The sequence below is a fragment of the Camelus ferus genome, chromosome 19 (assembly GCF_009834535.1).
Source record: "Camelus ferus isolate YT-003-E chromosome 19, BCGSAC_Cfer_1.0, whole genome shotgun sequence".
NCBI lineage: Eukaryota > Metazoa > Chordata > Mammalia > Artiodactyla > Camelidae > Camelus > Camelus ferus.
Genome location: NC_045714.1, coordinates 29,824,882 through 29,849,306, shown reverse-complemented (window position 1 = coordinate 29,849,306; position 24,425 = coordinate 29,824,882). Strand labels below are relative to the sequence as shown.

General features: G+C 43.0%; 1 protein-coding gene across 8 annotated transcripts in view; it reads left to right on the top strand.

Moving 5' to 3' along the window:
• The window catches only part of PLCB1 (phospholipase C beta 1), a 648,190-nt gene that overhangs the window by 162,668 nt on the left and 461,097 nt on the right, over window positions 1–24,425 (top strand). The window contains exon 2 of one of the 8 annotated variants that reach the window (XM_032461848.1): window positions 1,936–2,059. The exons of the other annotated variants lie outside the window; for them this stretch is intronic. The gene's annotated coding sequence lies outside the window, so the exon portion shown is untranslated. The remainder of the gene's footprint in view (window positions 1–1,935; window positions 2,060–24,425) is intronic. 8 annotated transcript variants of the gene reach the window in all.

Genomic DNA, 24,425 nt, shown 5'->3' with positions numbered 1-24,425 from the left:
TTTGTGATCAGAAATTTTGCACATCTCATTTCTCCTTCTTGGAAAATCTTTTTTTCCCCTCTTCCCTTTTATCTATCCAAATCCTAAGTATTTCCCCAAATCCAGCTCAAATTCACGCTTTCTTGGAAACCAAATGCCTGTGTCATTACTCAACATTTACGTACTACCTTGTATTAGTGGTTATTTTTATGTGTGCCCATGTCCTATTACTCCAGTGTAAGTTCCAGTAAGTTCCTTAAGGTCAGGGACCATGTCTTGTAATTATTTGTATCACCCACGTATGCTTATTCTATAGTAAGAGCTTGATAAGTATGTTGATTGACTGGAGGTCTGTTTTCCACATTCAATGCTTTTTTCTTCTTCCTTGTCTCTATCAACATTGTCTTCCTTCTGTATCTGAGTTAGCATCTTAAGTGTCATCTTCGGCCAGTTAGTACCAGCTGCCCTCGCATGCGGACCTGAGAAGCTATAACCAGGAAGGGTTGGAGTGGGCACCATGGTAGGTTGGTAATGTATTCCTGGATGTGACGGGATAGGCCATTCATATTTGTTACCTAAACAGTTCTTAGTTCTTCTAAGCCCTGGAAGAAAGTAATAGTGATGATCAATAAGGGAAAATTGTAGTGATGTCACAATATTATAAGATATGTGAAAAAACCATACATTCAAGCAAAATCTCTTCATAAGAGGCAGGAAAGTGCCAAGAGTGGGGCTTTCAGTCAACCAGCATGACTTTAAATTCTGGTTTTGCTGAGGGGGGAGGGTACAGCTCAGTGGCAGAGTGCCTGCTGAGCGTGCACAGGGTCCTGGGTTCAATCCCCAGTATCTCCACTCAAAATCAACCAACCAACCAACCAACCTGGTTACCTCCCCACCAAAATAACAAAACAATAAATTCTGGTTTTGTTGATTTCTCACTCTGTGTCTTTGGGAAACCTATATAAGTTGGCCTGAATTTACCCCTATACTAAGAAATGACACCCCATGACACAAAACAAGGCTTAGGATTGTTCTTGGCCCCTCGTAAGCACTCAGTGAATACTAGCTACTGTATTTTTATTAAGCAGTGGTAAAATTTACAAATCAGTAGAAATATACATTTAAAGTGAAAATAAAATATAATTCCTGAATTTGGAAATCTTAGATGATGGTAATTGATGAGAAGAATGGAAGTTAGTGACCCTGGGTCTCAGGGGGGTCGGCCATTCTCACTTTGAGCAATGATTCTATCAGCACCTCGTTTCAGGCAAGTTCAATTCCAGATGGAGAGCCACGGATGAGAATTTGTTATAGGGATTTATAATGACTATAACTTAGTTACCAGAGCTATTAAGCGTATGTGCACATGTCTCCATGTCTGAAGCTGGAGCTTGAAGCCTGCAGGGAAAGGAGGATGAGTATAATGTAGGGGAGAACAGGACAGGCTGGTACTTGCTGGCATGAAGCTAAAACAGACTGGACCCGTGATGGCTCTCACTTCCTCCGACCTTGACAAACAGGTGTCCTGCAGGAGTAGCCTCATCATGGAGCTGAACACGTGACTGATCAGGAGGTGCGGAAGGCAACAGAGCAGGTGAAGGTGGAGCAACCTCCTGCCCGATGAGTGAGCCATCAAATGAGTGACAAGGCATCTCTTGCCGCCCACTCTAATTAGAAACATGCAGGGAAGGAAACTGGGGGATTTTGTTTAGTCCAGCTAAGCTGACACATTCCAGAGTCACCACATACCTCTAGTGACCGTGAGCTACAACAGGAAGAGAACTGGCCTTCAGATTAGGAGCCCTGGCCGGGCGACCTGAGGGAAAACCACTGAAGAAAACCACTTTCTGGCTGTTAGGTGTCAATACTCCCCTGTATGTTAAGGAGAGTGGGGTAACTCTTTCATCCTTAAGGTCCCTTCCATACATTTGTGACCCGACCTCCTACCTCCTCTAGGTTCCGGTGTCTGCCAGTCTTGCTTATACGTTTCCTGCAGCTCTGTCCCCGGGCAGTCAGCTAAGCCAGAAGGAGGCAAGTCAAAGGAGCCGGTGTGTTTGCCTAAGCTCTCTGGGCTGCCGAGGTAAATACTGGGGGCAAAGGGCAATCGTCAGTGATGGAATTAAATATTTACCATGTTCACCGTGACCACTCGTGGGTTTCAGGGAGAGCCGACCATATTGACTGAAACGTTTCGCTCCAGTTTTTCTAATGATATGCCATCTTGACTAAATTCGCCTGCTCTCTGGGGGCCGCATGCTATTCAGCAACGTTCATTTCTTCACCTCCTTCCAGTTACGAGCAATTATCATCTTGGCAGTTTGACTCCCCTTGAATGAGTGCTTGCACACTTCATTGATGTCTGGCAGGGCTGATTCCCTCCTTGCAGGGACTTGCTTATGGGCTTGACATGAACTGTACAGAGTGCCCCAGCCACAGTGCTGGGCGTTCTGAGGGAAGATGCTATCACGAAGTTCTCTGGAACAGAAGATCCCAGGAAAGCTGCAGGGATCTGTTTTTGTTTTGTTTTGTTTTGCTTTTCTGTGTGTTGTGTGTGTGTGTTCTTACTTACCTCCTTCCCCTCCTGCTAAGGTACTAGGTCCTGGTTCACAATCTCTTATTGACACTGCCCGCTCTGGGAACCGACCTGGCTTGGAGAGAGCTGTCCTGCCTGCCGTCCTGTCCTTTCCTGCAGCGTGCATCCAATGAACGTCAGTTCCAGTATGTGAGACCCAGGCGCCCTCACCCCGATTCAGGACAACTCTGTAGGGCCGTCTCGATTCAGAGCTCCAGTGGGTCTGGCTGAGACTTCTTTAGTGACTTCTCATCACAGCCTGACCTCTCCTGCCCCCCCCTCCCCCGACCTGCTCCCTTCCCTTCCCTTCCATAGGTGTTGATTCCATAAGCATCCCTAATAGACACTGGTATAAAAATCTCTATCTTGGGGCCTGCTTCCCGGGGAAGCAAAATTGCGACTGCGGGGATACGGGGAGACATCAACTTTTTTGGGAGGTTGAAACACCTGGAGCGGAAGCTCTGTCCTGACTCGTCGATCTTGGAAGGAAATTGAGTTTCTTTTTCCCATTTGTAAATTGGTTTTGTTGAGAGGATTAAAGGCAGCTCACTTAGGGCAGCTCTCTAGTCCCTGCTGGGATCATCAGCTCCCTTCTTTCATCCCCCGGTAGCACATCGCTTTCTAGCCTGTGTAACTGACTTGTGTACTAAGTTTTATGTTTTTTGTTTACTTTCTGTCCAGCCCCCGCTTTGCCCATGCCTACCCACAAACAAGAATGCAGGCTTTACAAGGACAGAGATCTTTGTTTAGTTTGCTAACGTGTTACGAACGCATAGTAGGTGTCAATTAATACTAAATGAATGAATGAGTGAATGAGTGAATGGATGAGTGAAAAGACAAATGGAGACCAGGTGGGAGGCTGTCACAATAATGTAGGTGAGCAGTGACAGAGGCTGAGTGACAGGAAAGACTGGAAATGAGAAGTGGGAGGATTCCAAGGATTTGTGAGAAGTACACTTCACAGAAAAAAAAAAAGCAACCTCAAATTCTCAAACTTAAGGGTGCATCAGATTCTCCTGGAGGGGTTGCTGGCCCCCACCCCCGGAGTGTCTGATTCTAGAGGTCTGGGATATGGTCTGCATTGCTAACGCATTCCTGGGTAATGTTGCTCTGCTGATCCAGGTTCACACTGGCTTAGAAGAGCCTTCTTCTGGCTTCTTCCCAGGTTTTCAGTCTTACCCTCCGTCATTGTCTCCTGTGCACCCCCTGCTCCCGTCACAAGTCTCCCTCCAGGTCCTCAGCCTCGTCAGTGTCCTCTCTCAATTAGGCCCTTGGCAGGTGCCATTTCTCCTTATCTTCCTCTGGCTTTGAGAGCTTCACTTCTTTGAAATCTCCGCTCCCGTGGCAAGTCCTTGGGGAAGCCTTCCTGAGCTGGTCAGAACTAGTGTTAAGACCTTCTGTGAGTCCCTGCAGTGGGCATTTCTGTAACCACAGCCTCATTTGGATGATTATTTCTTTAAGGAGTGCCCACCATAGGAGACCGTGAGCTCCATGGCGGCAGAGCTGTGTCCCCCTCATCACCCATGCTGCCTCCCACCACCTCCGGAGGGCTTGGCCCAAATGAGCACTTGAAGTATGTGTTGAACGAGCAATTTTACCCCCCAAAACCCATGCCAATATGTGAAATTGGGGAACTTGCAAATCCTATGTATCATACAATGAAAATGCAATCCTACACCCCAGTTGATACGTAAAAGAGCTCAGCATCCAGCCCAGATTATCATTAAGACTGTGCAGCGGGAGAGGATCTTCAGCCTCTTCGGGCACCTGCTTGGACTGTTTATTAGTACTCATCTTGGTTCAGTTTAATAAGTTCTTTGGTTATTTTGTTCATCGTAGAAATGAAGAGTAAAATGTTAGCATTTGCCTTGTAACAATAGAACTTCAGAGTTTTAAAGACAATTGTTACATAAGCCACTCATCTGTTCTCTTTTAGTTTGTTTGAAACTCTCATTATTTCCTCTCGAGCACTATTGACATTATTTTCCTTCTTGGAGAGCACATTAAGTTATTTCTTTTCTTCTTCTTCTTCTTCTTTTTTAATCTAGCGTCTCAACTCGTGTATGAGAATGCAGAGATCAACACTGAGCTTGAAATTCACAAATAAAACGGCAGTTACAACCAACCAAGCATTATTTCTCTAAAGCCTTATCTCTGTGATGTGCCCTAATATTCATACTAGGGCTGTAATCGGAAAAACATTTTGTAATTTTTTCTATCATTTATATAACCCCTCGGGGTTTTTTAAAAAATTCCTTTAACCACATCAGAGATAGGTATTTGTATATTTTTTCCCCTGACCTTACAGTAATGCAAGTACATTATTAACTCCTACTTTGATTTTCTGGGGAGAAAAAAACTTTAATTGACTATAATGCACCTGAGTTAAGACCATTTTGAGTAGTCAGATGCAGATCTTCTGAACCTTCCATTTCAGAACATTTTTAATGGACTAGGCTAAATGTTATTTTATAGAAACTCCCGTTCTTTTTTGCTTGTTTGTTTGCTTGTTTAGTAATTGTTTGTGTTGCTACTCAGTTACACAGGTACACCAGGGAAGACCTGAGGCTGCTTTATCCTTCCCTGGGTTCCCACAGGTTAGCACAGTGCCTTCCACATGGTTGGTGCGTGGTGAATTTTTATTCATCGATTGCTGTTAACCAAGTTTTATTATTCTTTCTTTACCCAAGGACGCTGTATTTTCTTTTGTGGGTTTGCATGACAATATTATGTTCCTTGAAGAACAGATAAGAAAAAGTTGGGAAAAACAGAAAAAAAAAATCCTGAAAAGGTGGTTATCAGTGAACCAGTAAAACGTTTATCTTTGTGTATGTATTTTATGGTCTGATTCTCAAATAGTAGGAGAGTCAAAGAATGAAATTCTTAAAAATTATAATTTATAACCCTTTAAGTAGTAAAAGTAAGAGTGGTTTTCCCTCCTTGTTTTTATAAAATAGTCACTTTTTTGGTTTGGCAAAAGTGATATATTTTTACCCTCCTTCCCACAGCTAATCCTCCCCAGTTAGAGTACCCTTTGTTTAGCTGTATTTTATATATATATATATATATATTTATACACATATGCACACATACACACACACACACACACACACACACACACAGACTTATGTGTGTTAATTATGCAGTGACTGCTTTTTTACAGCTTCAAGAACATAGGTCTTGGAGTCATAAAAAATGATATTGGAATCTTAGCCTCTGTTACTGTATCCGTTACCTATAATGCTGCCTAGAGAATTATTCCAAAACTCAGTTGCTTAAAACAATAAGCATTTATTTAGCTCCTTATCAGTGGGATGGAGATGGGCAGGGGTCAGCTGGGCAGTTCCTCTGGTCGCCTGGCCTGGCTCACCTGTCTGTCTGACAGCTGGGTGACTGCATCCTGGGTGTCATCCTCCAGCAGGTTAGCCAGGGCATGGTCACATGTTGGCTGGGCAGGGCTCCGTAAGAGAGAGAAAGAGAGAGAGAAAGAGGGAGCGAATCTAGGCTACATATGACATGCTGTCACTTCTGGCGCATTCTGATGGCCAAAGAACATCACGAGGCCAGCCGGATTCAAGAGATGTGGAATGAGTCTCAACTTCTTGAGGGCAGAGGTCATGGGTACTGGGAGCTTGGTGAACTGGGGCCATTTCCGCAGTCTCCGGCGGCTATTCACCAGCTGACTTAGAGCGATTTCCTCTTACCTCACCCAGGTAAGGAAGGAGGGCTCACACTTCACTTTTCCTTATTGTGACCCCATGGACAGTGCATTGCTTTGATCAAATAAAGACCCTCCTCACTCGACAGCCAAGGCACTGAGTGAGCCCCTGCAGAGCATCACTTCACCACGTGATGATGGAAGGAGAGGCCTCACTGAAAGTACGAGCACCAGGTTTGCAGTGACAGGGCGAGCTATGTGACTTGGTATCTTGTCTGCCTGTGTGCTCCTGGATTTAGAACAATGCGTGCAACGTTTCCCATAAGCATATGATGCGGGAAGGAACAGTCTTCTCTTTGTGCTGTTAAGCTGTTTTTAATCAAGTTAGTATGTTTTCCTTTCAGATCTTTCAGAGGAACACAGATGCACATATGTGTGAAACGGAGGGTGTGGGCTTCAACCACAGACCTCGGACAGTCCGTGTAGCTGTGTTGATCCTTGCCTGCCAGGCATGGGCTCCGAGCTCCCTTCTGTGGGCACAGCCGAGTTTTAGAGGCTGAGTGTCAGGCATCCAGGGTGTCCCTATTTTGCAGATGAGGGAATTCACGTTCACAGACATTGTCTTGCTTCAGTGAGGACATCCGTCTGTGGTCCCCTTGCTGCTCTGGCTGCCTCCCTTCAAGCCAACTCTCAGGGAAACCAAGCCATGACTTGGGCGTTTTTCACCCAGGTCTGGCTTTGTCCTGCTGCCCACTCAGTACCTAACCAATAAGACTTTCCTTTGCCATCCATTCCATGTTATCAAAGAGTGCCAAACAGATTTAATGAGAAATAGGTTTTTTTCTCCCCAGCTTTACTGAGGTATGAGTGACAAATAAAAATGGAGTATATTTACGTGATGTTTTGATATATGAATACACTGTGAAATGGTTACCACAGTCAGGCTAATTAACAAATCCATCACCTCACATAAATACCTTTTATATGGTGAAAATACCTGAAATCTCAAGTATACAAATTTCAAGTATACATTATTATTAACTAGAGTCTTCGGGACTGGCTCCTTTTGTAACTGAAAGTTTATATCCGTCGAGCCGTCGCTTCCCTTTTCTCCTGCCTCCTAGCGTCTGGTAATCTCCATTTTAAAGAAATAAATGAAATAATTAGGAAAAAAAGGACAAAAGGGAAAAATAACAGGACAGAGAGAGGAAGGGGTAGAGGGGGAGGAAAAGAAAAGAAAAAGCAAGCATAGTGGATTGCAATTTTTTTCGATCATCCTCAGTTTTTGGCTCACCCACCCATCACTCTGAACTTCTCAGTTAGCATGCATCACTGAAATAAATTATTTAGCCAGTAAACTAATTTTCCATGTTCAAAAGAAGGTGGTACACAATACCAGCAACTTGCAAAAGTATTCTCCTGGATTTATTTTATTTCTTCGGCTATGTACTTGTTCCCTTTTATAACAAAATGTAAACACATGGGAGAAATATTGCTGATTTGAAACAGATTTTAAATCAGGCAGCAGCCCTGTGCCTGCTTCCAGTTGTTATTCATCAAACCTCTTATTGTCATCCTCCAAGCACTGTACAAATTTGTTTTCCAGTCCTCTGTTTTCCTCATGTAAACTTTCATGTTCTCCTGCCTACGTGTTCGGTAGATGTTCGTGAACATCAGCTGTTTAAGTAAACATTTTTGCTGCCCTGGAGGTTAGGAGAGACTTTGAAGCAACTGGAGGGGTGATATGGGTCCTGGGATGGGAACAGTAGGCTTCTGGCTAACAAGCCAAAGAGGGCAAGGGGTCCTTTACATATTTCATCAGAACTCTGTGATTCTCAAACATCACACATCATAAACTCTGTTGGTGCAGGATCAACAGCAAAATTAGACTGGCTTTGATAACAATAAATGATCTAGAACTGTGTTACCAAGTCCCCAAGATGTTTCCACGTGAGTGAAAATCCCTGAAGACCACCAGCATGTTTCCGCTCTCACCTGAGCATGGCGTTGGGGAGGACTCGGAGCACCGTTGTGGGGGTGTCGCTGCCCCACCCAGGCTCCCCTGGCAGCCAGTCTATGCTGCTAGCTTCTGGCTGTTAGTACTGCTGACTTTCTGTCTAAGGGAACTCTCTGGCCTCTGGAATGTTCTCAGCGTGTGCTGGGTAGACTGAAAGTGTGGGGTGTTCCAGCCCAAGCCCTCTGTCATCACAGGAGGGCTTCGGTAGAAACCCACATCCCTCTGCTTTCAGTTGGGACAGATCTGAGTTATTTTCTCCACAGGAGGACTGAGACCAGCAACACCTACCTGTTTAAGAAAATACCCGCTCCTGGCTTCCTTCACCTTCCTGCGCAGCATGTCCAGTTACCCGTCATTGCTTCCTGGGGTTCCTTTTCCCAGATAAACTCCTCACACTCCAGCTTTTATCTCTGGAATGTTTCATAGGAGCCCTCCTGAGGACATCTACCATCATATTCCAAAAATTAGATCACTGAAGACATCCTGATTTTTAAAAATTGATTGATTGATTGATTGATTGATTGATTTAAACTATAGTCAGTTACAACACGTCAATTTCTGGTGTATAGCATCGTGTCCCAGTCATGCAAACACATAAATATATTCATTTTCATATTCTTTTTCATTAAAGGTTATTACAAGATTCTGACTATAGTTCCCTGTGCTATGCAGAAGAAAATTTTTTTAAATCTGTTTTATACATAGTGGCTGACATTTGAAAATCTCAAACTCCCCTGAAAATGTATTCCGTCCCACACTCTTTCCCCCGGTAACCATAAGACTGTTTACTGTGTCTGTGAGTCTGTTTCTGTTTTGCAGATGGGAATTCATTTTTCTGTCCTTTCCTTTCCTCTGTGAACCCTCCTCCATCTCTCCTTTTCCCTTGCGTACTGAGGTTCAGTAGCCCCATCCTACAAGGTTAAGCTCTTTGGAACACTGTGTAAGGAATGCCATCAGCTAAGGAACACTGTAAATACAAGCAAGTAGGTGGGTAGACTGCAACACGGGCATCTTAATAATCCTGTGGGTGGGACCCTGAAGGGAAAAAAAAACCAAAACTCATTAAATTTCAAGTTAGAAGTTAGTTATAAGAATAGAATAAAAAGATAGGGGATATTCTACAAGCATTTCTTAAATTACTTTTAAAGACCCTGAGATCATCAGACATGAAGTAGAAAAACACTTAATCTAAATCAACACATGGTATTTCTCAGAACGTAAAAGAGTCCGTAAATTTACTTCCAGGGTTTTGAATTAAAAGTGACAGACAAAGGCGTAGATTTGGAAAAGCTTCCCCAGGATTCTCCTTCATTCGGTTGAGTGGGCAGCCTACCTGGTCTGTCAGAGGAAAGGAAGTCACTGTTGCTGACCAGACCCGTGTTGAATTGTTTGGGGCTGTGCCGCTTGTCAAAATGTGGCAGAACGGACGTGAAAAATATACCTCGCGTTGTGTTGGAATTGAAAGGAACCGTTTGTGTTCATTAGAGGAGTGAACCTTTTGCAAAAAGCCCCCTGCTGCAGTCAGAACTCCATCCCACCGAGTGAAAAGAGTTTCCAGTCCAACCCAGTTCACTGATTGATTTGGAAACACAGTCCCCAGAGAGAGGTGATGCCAGAATGTACTTTGTTACACACACTTGATGAATTTGGCCACTTTTTTCTTTTCTCTTTTTTAATATTTCATTTATTTATTATTGTATTATTTAATTGTGGCTGGGGGAGGTAATTAGGTTTATTTATTTTTGGAGGAGGTACGAGGAATTGAACCCAGGACCTTGTGCATGCTAAGCGTGGGCTCTAACACTTGAGCTATACCTTCCCCCTACTCTTTTCTTTCTGATATGCTTTCTCTCCTTTCTACAATACAGTCATGGATACTCCAAAGCAAGGAAATCTATGTATAAGTACATAATGTCACAGGCATCAATCGATGTGTAACATTATCACCCCAAACTTAGTTGTGTAAAACAGCAATAAGCATTTGTTATTCTTACTTGTGATGGTTCTGGGTTCAAGTCGGTGGTGATCACCGGAGGTCTCTCAGGAATCCGCACTCAGAATGTGTCTGGGGCTAGAGTTACCTCAAAGGCTTCCTTCTCCTCTGATACATTTGTTGTCTGGCTGGGAAGACTCAAACAGCTGGGGTGTGGGACCACTGGGAGTCCAGGGCTTGGATCTCCCTCTCTGTTCTTTCCACGTGGTCTTCGAGCAGCATGGAGTCAGGATGGCTGGGCTTCCCACCGGGAGCCTCACTGCTCCAAGGATTCAGGTCTCAAGGGCGAGGGAGAGCCAGGCAACAGCTGTGTTGCCCTTTCTGACCTGGGCTTCTGTAAGTTAGAAGCAAATCACTGAGGCAGCACATGGTTCAGAGAGGCAATTAGGCTCCATCTCTTGATGGAAGGATTATCAAAGAATTTGAAGACTTTTTTTCTTTTTTAACCACCATATTTAATAATGATTCTATTTCATCATGACAGGGCCTTAGCACTGTTGGTAAGCCCACTGCATCTGGCCTAATACCAGGCTCAGTCATTGCTGGAAAGAATTGGCTAATTAAATGTATCAGGATTATCATACGGTCATACTTTTTGCTAATTTTTATGTGCTGTGCAACTGTTCTTTTAAATGTATTTATCTAGAGGAAGAGTTAAGTGGGAGAACTAGAGATTGAGAAGTGAGGTGTTGACTTCTAAATCAAGAATAAATATATACTGTTGCTTTTTTCCTTGAATTCAGCTGACATCTACAGTGACTGTTGTAAGTATAACACTGTGTGAGGCTGCTGTGATGAGTACAGCTAGGTGAAGGAGGTTTTAAAATCACAAACAGAACGTAGTCCTAGGTCTTTCAGGAGCTCACGGTCCCTCAAGGGCCTGTGTGTGTGTGTGTGTGTGTGTGTGTGTGTGTGTGTGTGTGTGTGTATGCATGCATGTGCAAAATTCATTGACAAGGATTATTTACCCATCATCACAGGAGTCATGCTAATGAAATATTACTGAAACATGTCTTGATGCTCTGTAGAAGCATCAGGCCACCATTCCCAACATTCTCCCAAGTCCCTAATCAATCCAAAGGACACTTTTAAACAACAGACTTTGTTAGAGAGGGTCCAAAAAAAAGTTGATCACATCAGGCAATGATTATTTTTTTGGTACTACAAATTAGGATTTATGTATCATAAATTTCATGCAGATGTTTGCTGAATGAATGAGGCTTTGCGTAGCATCATTGGGCAAAACCTGCTATTGACAGGTCTTCTGTCTAGGGACCAGGGACCTCCTGAACTCTCTCGAGATAGATGTGTTGAAAGAGAATAGGAACCTGCATTTCCTCTCACTTAATAAAGTGTAATCGATGTGAAGAGGCATTTTCTCATTGACCTTCAGTGATATTTTGGGCTCATGAATGTGTAAACAGTAGCATCCCAGCCTGCTACCAGAATCACGTTCTCAAAGATCAGACCCAGGTAGTGTTTACTTGTTAGATTCTTTCTCCTAATCTCTGAGGTTATTTTTCTTTCGGAGTTCCGCCATGGACATAGGATTGGCTAGGGGTAGCAGATGCCATAAGTGCTCCCCGCCCCCCATCCCTCAAGCCTTTCACTGTGCTTCAGCCCTTTCCAGCTGCCAAGATCTGGAATCTCTGCCTGAATGCTGCTCCTTTTATTTTTTCTCAAAATTCTGAATGCTGCTCTGCTAGAATGTGTGGCAGGCAGGTGTGCCGTAGACTGTTTCTAACCACAGGAGCGGTCCTCCAACAGCAGCTTTTGTGAATTGGTGTATAAATGCCTTGGCTCCCTCTGGCCTGGGGCGTGATGACTTGACAGGTGTTCTGCTCTGGCTCTGAGGGTTCTGCTCGGCACCCCCAAAGGTCAACAGAGCTGCCTTTCTTCATATCATACTCCATTGGCTCTCTTTCCCTCTCTCTCTCCCACTTCGCCTTCCAAAAAAATCACTGTGTTCAAATCCTTGTCACAACCACTGCTTTTAAAACCCAAACTAAGATACTGTGACTGGGGGGCTAGGTATTTGCCAGGTATTCATAGGGACTTGGCACTGAAGAATTTCTAAATAATTTTCAAAGGATGAAAATCTGTACATTTTTGATGATATTAGACATGGACACGGTACAGATACAGATTGCAGGTACTTTTCATGGAAGTTCTCTTCTTGTTACAATCATGATACAAGCGATTAGAAGACGCCAGCTGTTCACAGGTGTCGAAGTCATGGGGGTTAACAGGTGAGATGGAAAAGAAGAGACATTTCGGACTTTACAATAAATAAACAACTTAGAACTTTCAGCGTCACTTTTCTCAGTTAGATAAATTAATGCATAATCTTTAAAGCCATGCTTTCGATTTCAAGTGTCAGGTCTTCACAGGAAGGACTCCCATTCTGAGCTGAGATTTCGCACTTTAAACCATTATTCTGAAATCTTCTCTTGAAATCGTTTTGTTGGGTTGTGAACATCCCTGTGTTTCACGAAGTTATGTTTCCGCTGGAAAAGTTTTAAATATTCTAACAGGAATACTTGCTTGGGAGATTCTTACCATCCTTGGCATGGGCGTGCTATGGTGTTAATCCACCTTTCCATTTAAATAAAGTTTTTATTAGGCAGCTACGGAATCAGGAACTGACTTGAAAAAACACTTAGGTGGTACATAGAATGTGCCAGGCGCTGTTCTGAGAAATTTATCATGTATTAAATCATTTTATCCTCATAATTGCCCACTTAATAATGTTACCTATTTTAACATGCCTAAGGTCATGTGCATATGATCTGGTGGAGCTAGGATTTGAACGCTGCCTGTCCCTAGAGCCCATGCTGTTGAATATATATGACGTTCCATCCAGGACTGTTCGCAAGCAGCTCTTGTTAAGTAGGAAGGTGATGGGCAGATAATTATAGAATTAAATGATATAGTGGAATGTTCAGAAAGTGCTAGGAAGCCCAGAGGGTGAAGGGCTGACCTCCCCTGGGGGATGTGGAAGCCCCACAGAGGACAGCACCCTTGACCTGAATTGCAAGGGACATGGTCCATTGAAGGAGCTATGGTTTCCGGGGAACCAAATATTTCAGAATGTATTGAAAATCTGTGTGAAGCTCCAAGTCCTTGTACCTGCTTTTCTACTCTAGTTAAGAGTAATTAAAGTTTTATTTTTTTAAAAGAGATTTACCCTTTAGGGTTGTGTAAGTAAATATTTTACTCTCTGTTAAGTGTTCCTACTTGGGAGTGTAAATATCTGCTGATGTGTTTACACGGGCCAACTTCAGAACGATTTCTAACCTGTTTTCCTCTGCTCTTGAAAGTAAGTGTTACTTCTCTGGGAAATGATGGAGTATCCATTGAGCTCTGCAGAATAGATATTTAATACAAAGTAATTTATGTGGTTTTAATTTTGCCTTTGCTGCTCCTTTGTCAGCTAGTAAATGTTCACCCACATACCAAGAATAAGACGCTGAAGCTGGAAGGTTTGCATTCCAGCTCAGCTCCCACAGCAGAGCAGAACAGTGCTGAAGGCTGCAGTAGGCAATTTGCAATTGTTTTAAAGCTTTCTAGGAATGATAGGTTATGGTTTTCCTTGGCCTATGATTTAACCAGTCTTAAAAAATACATTTCTTTCTCATGACTCAGAAGATTGTTCTTGGTGTAGATTATTTACTTCATCAAAGGTCTACTGGTGACTGAATTCAACTACTAACCAATGACATTTTGAAGCCACAAGGTGCCTATTACTAAGCATATCTTCTGTCCAATTAATCCCCAGTAGCTTTTCCTTCTTAAAAACAAATTTTAAAAAGGAATCAGGAGAAGCAAGATGTCAGAGTAGGATGCTTGTAGCTCACCCTCTCCCACAAATACACCAAAACTCACATCTACGGACCCACTCAGCCAACCAGAGCACCTGCTGAACTCCGACAGAACATCGCCCTCTTCAAAAGACAAAGACACCAAAAATCTGGTAGGTGAAAAGGAAAAAAGAAAGAATGAAAAACAAAACAGTGCGGGGCCAGTCCTGCAGGGAGGGAGCGGCAAAGGAGGACTAGCGCTTGTTCGCTAGGTCTCCCCTCTCCAACGGAGAGGCCAGCGGGACGGAGGGGGAGCCTCTGAGGCTCGGATCTGTACAGAGCAGCCCTTGACCGACAGAACTAAGTTAAACAGGCACAAAGGGTCCCCACGACACCCAGCCCGAGACACGAGCTGCCAGCTGGGGGCAGGGCCAGGCTGCCCGAGCCGGGTGGAGGACGGGGACTGGAAGGTGCTGCACACCGTGGCTGGGAGGGGATACCGAGCAGAACAACCTTGGTCCACCATAAATTGTGAAAAAAGCAAAGCAACACTGCTGGTGTGCCCTGGGGGGAGGGGTGCCGTAGCCTTTGTCTCCTTGGAACTGCACGGCCATTACTGGTGCTTCTTGTGAGAAGAGAGGTGGGGCGCAGCCACAGCCGCCATCTCCTATGCACAGCGCCCATCTCCTAGACAAAAATCTGCACCTGGGGTCTCCACAACCTCCTAGGCAGGACTGAGACTTGTTTACAGCCGGAGGCAGATGGGATCTTTCTGCCTTGGCACTTCAGAGAACTCGCACTGCCAAGACAAAGAAGGAGCAGAGATTTGGCGCAAAGCAGGGGTGAGGCTGTTCCGCGGTCTTCCCTGAACCCGCCTATGAAGCGCCAACCCGAGGTGGAGCAGGCAGCTGCACAGAGCAGCGGAGCGACCTGCGCCGGGAGACGGCGGGTGGCCACCCGCCTTTCTGGCAGGAACACAGCACCTGACCACAGTGCTGGGAGGGAGTGTGATCCACCCACCTGCCTCGCCCAAGTGCAGCATCTGACTGCAGCATCGGGAGGGGGAGTGACCCGCCCACCCATTGGGTAAGAGCTCAGCACCTGACCCAGTGTTGGGAGGGGGCGGGATCTGCTAGCTGACAGCCACTGGGAGCAGCACAGATGAGGGCGCCAACGGAGGGCCTCTGGAAACAGCAAGCTGAGTTCATGAAACATGGCGAAGACACAAAGACCTCTCGATAAAATCATTAAGAGCACACTGTCTCCAGGAGAACTAGATAACTGATACTCCTTAAGCCACAGTGCCAGAGAGATATGAACAATATGAAGAAGCAGAGGAACCACTCCCATTTAAAAGATCAAGAGAAATCTCCTGAAAGCATAATCAAGGAAATAGACATTGATGGCCTACTAGATCAAGATTTCAAAAAAGGAGTGATCAAAGTACTGAAGGAACTAAAAGAAATAGTATTTAGAGATATAAAATGTCAACAATGAAATGGAAGCCATAAAGAACCAAGTAGAATTAGTAAACTCATTTGCTGAGAGCTGACCTAAAGGCTGTACAAAAGCAGACTAGATAATGCAGAGGAATGAATAAGTGACCTAGAAGACAGGACAACAGAAAGCACCCAATGAGAACAGCTGAGAGAAAAACAAATAAAAAACAATGAGAACAATATAAGGGGCCTATGGGATAATATAAAGTGTGCCAATCTATGCATAATGGGGTTCCAGAAGGGGAAGAAAAAACAAAGGGGATTGAAAAGGTATTGGAAGAAATGACTGAAAACTTCCCAAACCTAAAGAAGGAATCAGATATCCAAGTACAGGAGGCTCAGAAGGTCCCAGACAGGAAGAAACTAAACAGACCCTCACCAAGACATATTATAATCAAGAGACCAGAGTCAAGGATTAAGAAATGATCCTAAAGGCAGCAAGAGAAAAACAAAGACTGAGTTTCAAGGGAACCTCCATAAGGCTGTCAGCTGATTTCTCTACACAAACACTACAGGCCAGAAGGTAGTGGCAAGATATATTCAAAGTCCTGAATGAAAAAAAGATGCAGCCTAGGATACTCTATCCAGCAAGGCTATCCTTTAGAATAGGAGAGATAAAGAACTTCACAGACAAGCAAAAACTAAAAGAGTTTAGCAACACTAAACCCATGCTAAAAGAAATATTGACAGGTCTACTCTAAATAGAAAAGAAGCAGGATGCTACAGAAATGAGAAACTCATAACTGGAAAGGTGATAACTACCATGAATTACAAATAGAATAAACACAAAATTGTAAAAGAAGACATCTAAATCATTAAGAGTGGGAGAGGGGAGCAAGGAAAGCCACAGTGGAAAACAGTATGGAGATTTCTCAAAAGACTAGGAATAGACTTACCACATGACCCAGGAATCCCGCTCCTGGGCATGTGTCCAGAAGGAACCCTACTTCAAAATGACACCTGCTCCCCAATGTTCATAGCAGCACTATTTACAATAGCCAAGACATGGAAGCAGCCTAAATGTCCATCAACAGATGATTGGATGAAGAAGAAGTGGTATATTTATACAATGGAATACTATTCAGCCACAAAAACTGACAACATAATGCCATTTGCAGCAACATGGATGTTCCTGGAGAATGTCATTCTAAGTGAAGTAAGCCAGAAAGAGAAAGAAAAATACCATATGAGATCACTCATATGTGGAATCTGAAAATAAATAAATAAATAAATAAATAAATAAATAAATAAATAAATAAATAAATAAATAACAGAGACAGACTCATAGACATAGAATACAAACTTGTGGTTGCCAAGGGGGCGGGGGGTGGGAAGGGACAGACTGGGATTTTAAAATGTAGAATAGATAAACAAGATTATACTGTATAGCACAGGGAAATATATACAAGATCTTGTGGTAGCTCACAGCGAAAAGAAAATTTGACAGTGAATATATGTATGTTCATGTATAACTGAAAAATTGTGCTCTACACTGGAATTTGACACAACATTGTAAAATGATTATTAGTCAATAAAAAAATGTTAAAAAAAAAATGGAATCTGAGCCAGGTTGCATCTTGTTTTTATTTTACTTTGTGGCCTTCCAGAAGTTTCTCAAATGTATATCAAGCCTGAAACGTAACTCTGAAACAAAAGATGGTATTTGATATTGAACAGAAGTTGAAGATTGACACGGCTATTTTCATGGGGTCGAAACAAAAGATCTAAACAAGATGGAGGGTTTATTTCTTTTCCATGTTTTTTAAAATTAAAAAAAAAAAATTGGGGGGGTTAATTAGGTTCATCTATTTGTTTATTACTTTTTGGTAAAGGTACCAAGGATTGAACCCAGGACCTCGTGCATGCTAGCCATGCACCCTACCACTGAGCTATACCCTCCCCTTTCTTTTCCATGTTAACGTCTGAACCCGTGGACAGTTTAGGGTAATTGTCCAAATATCCTGGTTTCTTGTATCTGGGTTCTGCTGTATGTATGCTACACTATTCACGTGGCTGAACATGGGTCACAGCCCCATGTCCGTGTTCCAGCAATGGGAAGGGAGAGGAAAGTGGACAGCAAGCGGTTTCCTTTCAAAGACATGATACAGAATGTTAATACATCATTGATGCTCACATCCTGTTGGCTAGAACTGAGTCAGATGACCATGCTTCGCTGCAAGCAAAGATGGGAAATGTAGTCTCCAGCTCAGTGGCCAAGAGTCCAGCGAACACTTACAGGCTGCACTTACCAAAAGGAAGAAAGGTAGCAATAGATACACGAGAAAAGTGGCAGTCTCTGCCAAAGAAGGCTTGCGCATCATAGTTTAATTTGGTGGATAAAAGAGTCTTCCTAATTTCACTTCATGCACAGTTCTGTATTCCAATTTTTCAATGGACTTGTGGTACACTTAGGCCCCCAGATACTTTTCTGAGGCTTTTCTGGCTGGTAAATTATTTCACGCATTGTTGAAAAAATATATTGTCTTCTAGTTGTCACCGTATAAAAACCAATTATCTTTCATTCATTGCACTAACAATAAGTCTATATTATATATTAAAATAAATAAATAGTGATATATTAACATAAGTAGCAATGCACACACACATACACACGTGAAAACATGACTGGGGCAACTTTTCTTCTATTGTTCCACAGATCCTTTTTCCTCTCGTTTCTTTTGCTGAAATTCTATGTTATAGCTTAAATCAGAATTCTGCTGCTTCTGCAGAGTGCCCAAAATGGAAAGAGGAGGCAGATGCAGGAATTGCTGGAGTCTGCAGCCAGCCTTTTTCGTCACTGTGTTGGCTTTTCTTATCTTAATTTTTAAGCATATGACTAGTGGGGTTTTTTTTTGGGTGCATTGCCTGACAGCAGTCCTAACCATTACATTTTAATTTTTGTTCTGCATCATTTCTATTGGCATGTTTTATTATTTCTTCATCCTTAGAGGATTTATACATAATATATTTTAGGTGTTATCATACAGGAATTATATAATTTTATGAGTTAAATAAGTGAACACACTGCTTTGCTACTTTGGGTGTGTTAAAATTGATGCTGTTTTGAGTTTTGATATGCTCAGTGACAGATGCCACCAAAATAAAATATCTCAAGAGAGTTCTTGCTGCTCCATCATTCCTAGAAGGCTCCTCAGGGGAAGGAGTAGGGAGATGTCTCAGAAAGAGAAATGAACCATAAACATAATGTTATGGTATGGCCAACTGATCATGGGCATCTAGTCAACTAACCAGATACCCATAAGACACAGCGTTGAGTGCAAAATCAAGGACATGCTCTCAATCTTGAACAGCCCCAATATTTTCAAAATCTGTGGTCAAACAAGAAAGCAAGATTCCAGTGATGTCCTCAGTCAGTACTGTTACCCAATTGGTTAGCTTCTGGAGGTCTTAAACAACAACATTTAGTTCCTGTATTTATCTCCAGTATTCTATAAAGGAAGAAGTTTTTTTTTTTTTTACATGTATCCCTATTAATCTCAGCCTCTTTCAGAGAAGACTTCTAAAATGTTTACTTGCTTTTCTACCAGATGTGTTTGGAAGCAGTTGAAAGACTCCCCACCAGAGCTGCCAGGTCTTTTGAGTTCAGGCAGCATCTTATCCTATCAGCCTGAAATAAAGACTCATTTCTATCTGCCACCTTTGCAGCCTTTGCTCCCTTCCCCTCCTCACATGCAGGCGACTGAGATGTTTCCTTCTTTCAGCTGCAAGAAATGGCAGTGATCCAGCTCCTTGTTGAAACTACCAGATTTTGTCCCATGTGCAATGATAATACCACCAAGGGCAGTGACACCTTCCTCTGCTAGTGGAGCCCAAAGCTAGCTTGACAGTGAGATCACTCACCGTTCAGCATCGTTCTTTTATGAAAAATCATCATTTGATCTGGGCTGTGGTTCACTTATGGAGTTTGCTTCAGAGTCGGCCTGTGCCGACTCAAAGCTGTGCCTCAGCCTGTACTTAAGTTAGAGTTTGGTCTCTCTACCTCCAGACCAGCTCACCATAGTGCATCTGCATGAGGACCCTGCTTTATGAATTTCAGGAAATCTCTGACGCAGCAGAAATGTGCATCATTGCATTAAAAGAAACATTACCTCAGTGTTTGTAAAGGAGCTGTGTTTCAGGTTTCTCTCTTACCATTAAATGATGATATATTTTGCATTTGCAAATAGGAATATAGGTAGGTGACAAGTGGATCTTCGGGAATAATTCTTTCCTGGCTGCAGAAACCACTTAGTTAAAGATCTTCCCCTACTTCTGCTAAAAAAAAAAAAAAAAAATGTAGGCTACAATCTTGGGGCCTTAGATTGAATGGACACAATGATATTTAGTCAATAATAATAGCTAATATTTATTCATTGCTTACCACGTGCTGGGCCTTGTTGTTAGAACTTACACTGAATTAGCTCCATCATCACAGCAACCAGAGGGGGCAGATATTACTCTCATTTTTCTTACGAGATGGGAAGCTGAATCACAGAGAGGTTAAGTAACTCGTACCATGTCTCACAGCCGGAACTCTAAAGCTGAGATTTGAACCCAGATTCCAGAGCCTGTTGGCTTAACTGATGTAACAGGGACACAGTTCTTCCAAGTGTTGCATGTAAGTGCTCAGGAGGTCGCATTTTGTAGCCATAGAAGAGCCATGCTGCACTGGTAAAGGGTGCTCATGGGCAGTCTCTCCAGTGTTACTCTAGCTGACTGCCTGGTTCAGGATTTCTGTTTTCTCAAGGTTTCCTGCAAAGTCAGCACAGCGTTCCGCAGGTCCGTTTTGAGGATAAGCTCGTCGGCACGTGACAGATTCTGAAAGACTGTATCTGGGCATTTTGATGGCATTTGTTGTTGGTTGATATGAAGGAATATTATCCCGATCTATTTTAACAGCCCCTGAGTCCTTTGCTGTGTCATAAAGAATAGATGTAAAAGAGAATGGACTGTGAAGGAGAGAAGTAGGAAGCAGGGTGTCAGATACATGTGCATTTAATATATGTTAGACAATTCTTGAATATAGGAGGCCGAACCTTAAGCAATAGCCATTTTTGTAAAACAGTTGACAAGCAGAAATTTCATTCACACACGTGCACACCTATACCCAGACTCACGGGTACATACCTATCTGAAGATATTTATATTGCCAACTCAGGCCATAAAACAAAGCTCAAAAGTACCCAGTGGAATTTTGCTTGCCCTGCAGTTGTATCAACATCGTACATAACTGAAACCAGGAGTTGGCTCTGAAAACCCATTCTTGGGGTTCTATCTGAAAAGAATATTTTTGAGAAAGAGTCTTGCTTTTAGGATATTATGCCCACCATCATATTTTCAAGGCCAGATTTACACCCTGAAAGAATGAGACTTAATCCATGTGAATTTGTTTTTTCCCTTCTTAAAATCGGTGGAAGCATGTTACGCAGCGCTGACATTTGAGATTTTTTTTACACTATTCTGCTGAAGACGAAGCCTCTGCTCTTGGCTGGCGGATGCCTTTCATGAGGCTTTGTGGTTGGGGGCATGTCTGTGCCAAAGTGATGGGAGCATTTTTTTCATGCCCCATCTTTTTAACAGAAGCTACTGAGGTGTGATGTTCGCCTCCACCAAACCATTACACCTTCAGTCATCATGCATCCCAACTGAAAGAGGGGCTTTGGAATATTTTGATCCTAAACACAGAGCTCATTGTTGGAGTAAAGTGATCTTTGTTGTTGTTGTTTGTTTTGTTTTTATTAAAGAGATAAGGTCAAATGCACACAAAAGGTGGGGACTCACCTTCAGTTTGGGGGAAATATCTCTTAAACTTGAAGAGGTGTTTGTGTGTGGGAAAAATCGATGACTTCTGGAGAGATTCTCAGTAGGCTTCTGTATTTGCCTCATGTGGCTTAATAACACTTCACTCTGTAGAATTGTGGAATATAAGTTAACACAGAAAGCAGAGCAGCACAGATCACTCAGCTGGCCCAAGGAATTAGCAAACAGGGGTCTGGGGCTCCTGTCTCCTGTTTCACCACCTATCTTCTTGGGCCTTTGTTTCCTCATCACCAAAACAAGATGATTAAAACCCATGAACTGGCAAGGGAGGGTGGGTGCTGGGTTTCTGTTCTTAGCCCTAGAATTTCTGGCTGCTGACCTGGCAGGAGGACACACAAAGCACTTGACCTCGCTTCCATCTTTCCTGACACTCCATGCTGCCCGTGGTGTTTAAGTGAACATGATTCTACTGCCTTGCCGTCAGCAGGGCTTGTACTCTGGGCTGCTTTCCAGCGATGGGGACTGATTTATGCTGATTCAGCTGGACTTTCTTTCCCAGATGTCTCCTCTCCCAGTTTCTACTGTGGAAATGAGCAAGTCTGCCGAAGTCCATGAGCCTTTAGTTGTTCTTTGTAATCACAGCAGTGTGACACACCTAAATAGACCCCCCAAAATAGACAGAATTTCAGTGTGATGTCTACTAGCCAGAGAGTTCTGTAAACTTACAGATCATGTGTTCATCATTTCTTGAGGCACAGTATCAATAACTGAAATGTATTGGACATTGTTTTAAGTACTTCCCATGCATCATCTGATTTAAACGTCATCACCACCCTGTAGTAGAGTGACTGTGATTATCCCTAGATGTGAAAGTGGAGGCTTGGAGGGACTGAGTTACCTGTTTAACGTCACACACAACCATCAGTGGCAAAGACAAGTCAAACTCCAGGGATGGTGCTTACAACATTATCCCTCTTTTTAGCTAATGTCACGCTGTGCTCTTCTGCATCTGTGTCACATGCCTTGGGAGTTAGAATCCAGGGTCCCAGCTCTAGAATAGCAGCCTCAAGTCACAGGAGCTATTTGTGTCTGAACTTCTCCATGTATAAAATGAGGAAATCACACATATACAATTACAGTAATAGTTGCCTGACTTGCACGGTTCTTATTAGGCTGGAATATTTATGTAGCTGCTTTGAAAAATACAAAGCTGAGGCACAGATGGCTGGAAGAAACTAAAAATACATATGCCTCTTCCACCGTGTAGGGTTATTGCTGGAAAATGTTTTCTCCGTGAGGGACCACCTGACCACTTCTCACCAATAAAATGTGAGAAGTGATGTGTGATTCTTCCAGGCTGATGTTGTTACACTGGAGGATGTACCATCCTCACCGTCTGCCCCGACCCCTCGGCCAAATGGAATGGAGGGAACGCCAGTCACGTGCTGAAGATGATGAAGCCAGAGACATAGGAGTCTGGGTTCCTGAGTGATCAACTGGAGGAAAGCCACCTGCCAGGAACACCTGCATTGGATTGTAACATAAGTAAGGAATAATCTTGCACTGAGTGAAGGCACTGAGATTCTATCTGTTACAGCAGCTAGAGTTACTCAGTCTAACTATTACTAAATGCACAGGGCAAAGGTCTTGTTGCTTCAGTCTAGATCCAGAGTAAAGAACCAAGGATTTGATTGTTGTCCAGCCTTTAAACTGTGAGCAAGTCATTGAATTTAGCAATGTGTTATGTTACTCTTCAGTAAAGAAAATGTTTATTTCATGACTTTGGAGCATTGCTTCTCCAATAGGAGTGATTTTGCCCTCTCCTTCCCCACTGAAGGGGGCATTTGGCGATGTCTGGAGACATTTTTGGTTGTCACACTTGATGGAGGACACTGCTGGCATCTCTAGAAGATAACTGCTCAGCATCCTACAGTGCACATGACAGCCCCTTATATGAAAGAAATCATGCGGCCCCAAACCTTAATAGTGCCGAGACTGAGAAATCTTAGAAGCGTATTTGGAGCCACAGATGCGAACACTGTTACAAGTGCTCTTGTGACATGTGGCTCCCAGGAACTGGTAGAGACGCCGTCCAGTCCCTGCTCTGTTGGAACCCTATTTTCTAGGTACATCACTCAGGGTACATGCTCTAGACAACAAGACTCTTTGTCCTCAGGTAGCATGTTGTGGCAGAATAACCATTGGGTGCAGTAGGAAAGTTTAATGTTAAAGCTAGGTCTTTCTATTAATAATTGTATAATCTTGGGCAGGTTAGTACATCTCCTTAAGCTCCTTTCATCTGTAAATGGAAATAATTTCTTAGGTTTATGAGCATTAAATGGAATGATACATATTAAAACATTTGTTGTACTCTCTAATAAGCATTCGTTGTAAATATTCGCTTCCTTCCCAAGACTTCATAAATGTGAGAAAAAGAACTTGTTAAGAAGATCTGAGACCACACAGTGGTATAAATCAGAAAAATTCACTGAGTGGCATCATGTTCTAACCCCCGTGTTTCTATCTTGTCAGTTTGTTGGTTGGATAAATAACTGGTTTCCAAAAAAAAAGAAAACTGAACTAAAGTTAATATTCAGCTTTAACTCACATAGTTCCAGTTTTCATTCCAGTCCCTTCTTGACAACGAAGGGGGAAACCCTGTGTTAGCAGTGACGTGGGAAAATATTACTATCCTAGCGCGGGTCTGGGTTCTTTCTTCTGTGGTCCTTCTGGCTCTTTGTAGCTCTTGCTCTTTGGTTTCTCTTTCACATCCTAAGCTGGTCTATGTCCCAGAACTGCCTCTGCTCCATGCTTTTCCGTGCATGGCTGTTCATGGTCTTGCATCAAGGTTGATATGCAGAATATGCTCAGGTGCTCTTTGCAATGGCTCCAAGTTCAGACGTTGGGTTAGAGTCTTCCTCAACTTTCCCGTAACCATAGCTATTTCTGAACCAAATGGTATTAGCCCAGATTAATGCAGTGCTAAGCCTTAATGAATAGGGAGGCTGTCCATCAACGTTTACATCATAAATGTCTCTTTCTGTTGCCTGGGGTATGTTTTCTTTGCTCCACCACTATAATGTATGTTTTCAAAATAGCCATAGAAATTGACCGAAGAAAAATATATCTCTTTATACCAGGGTTTCT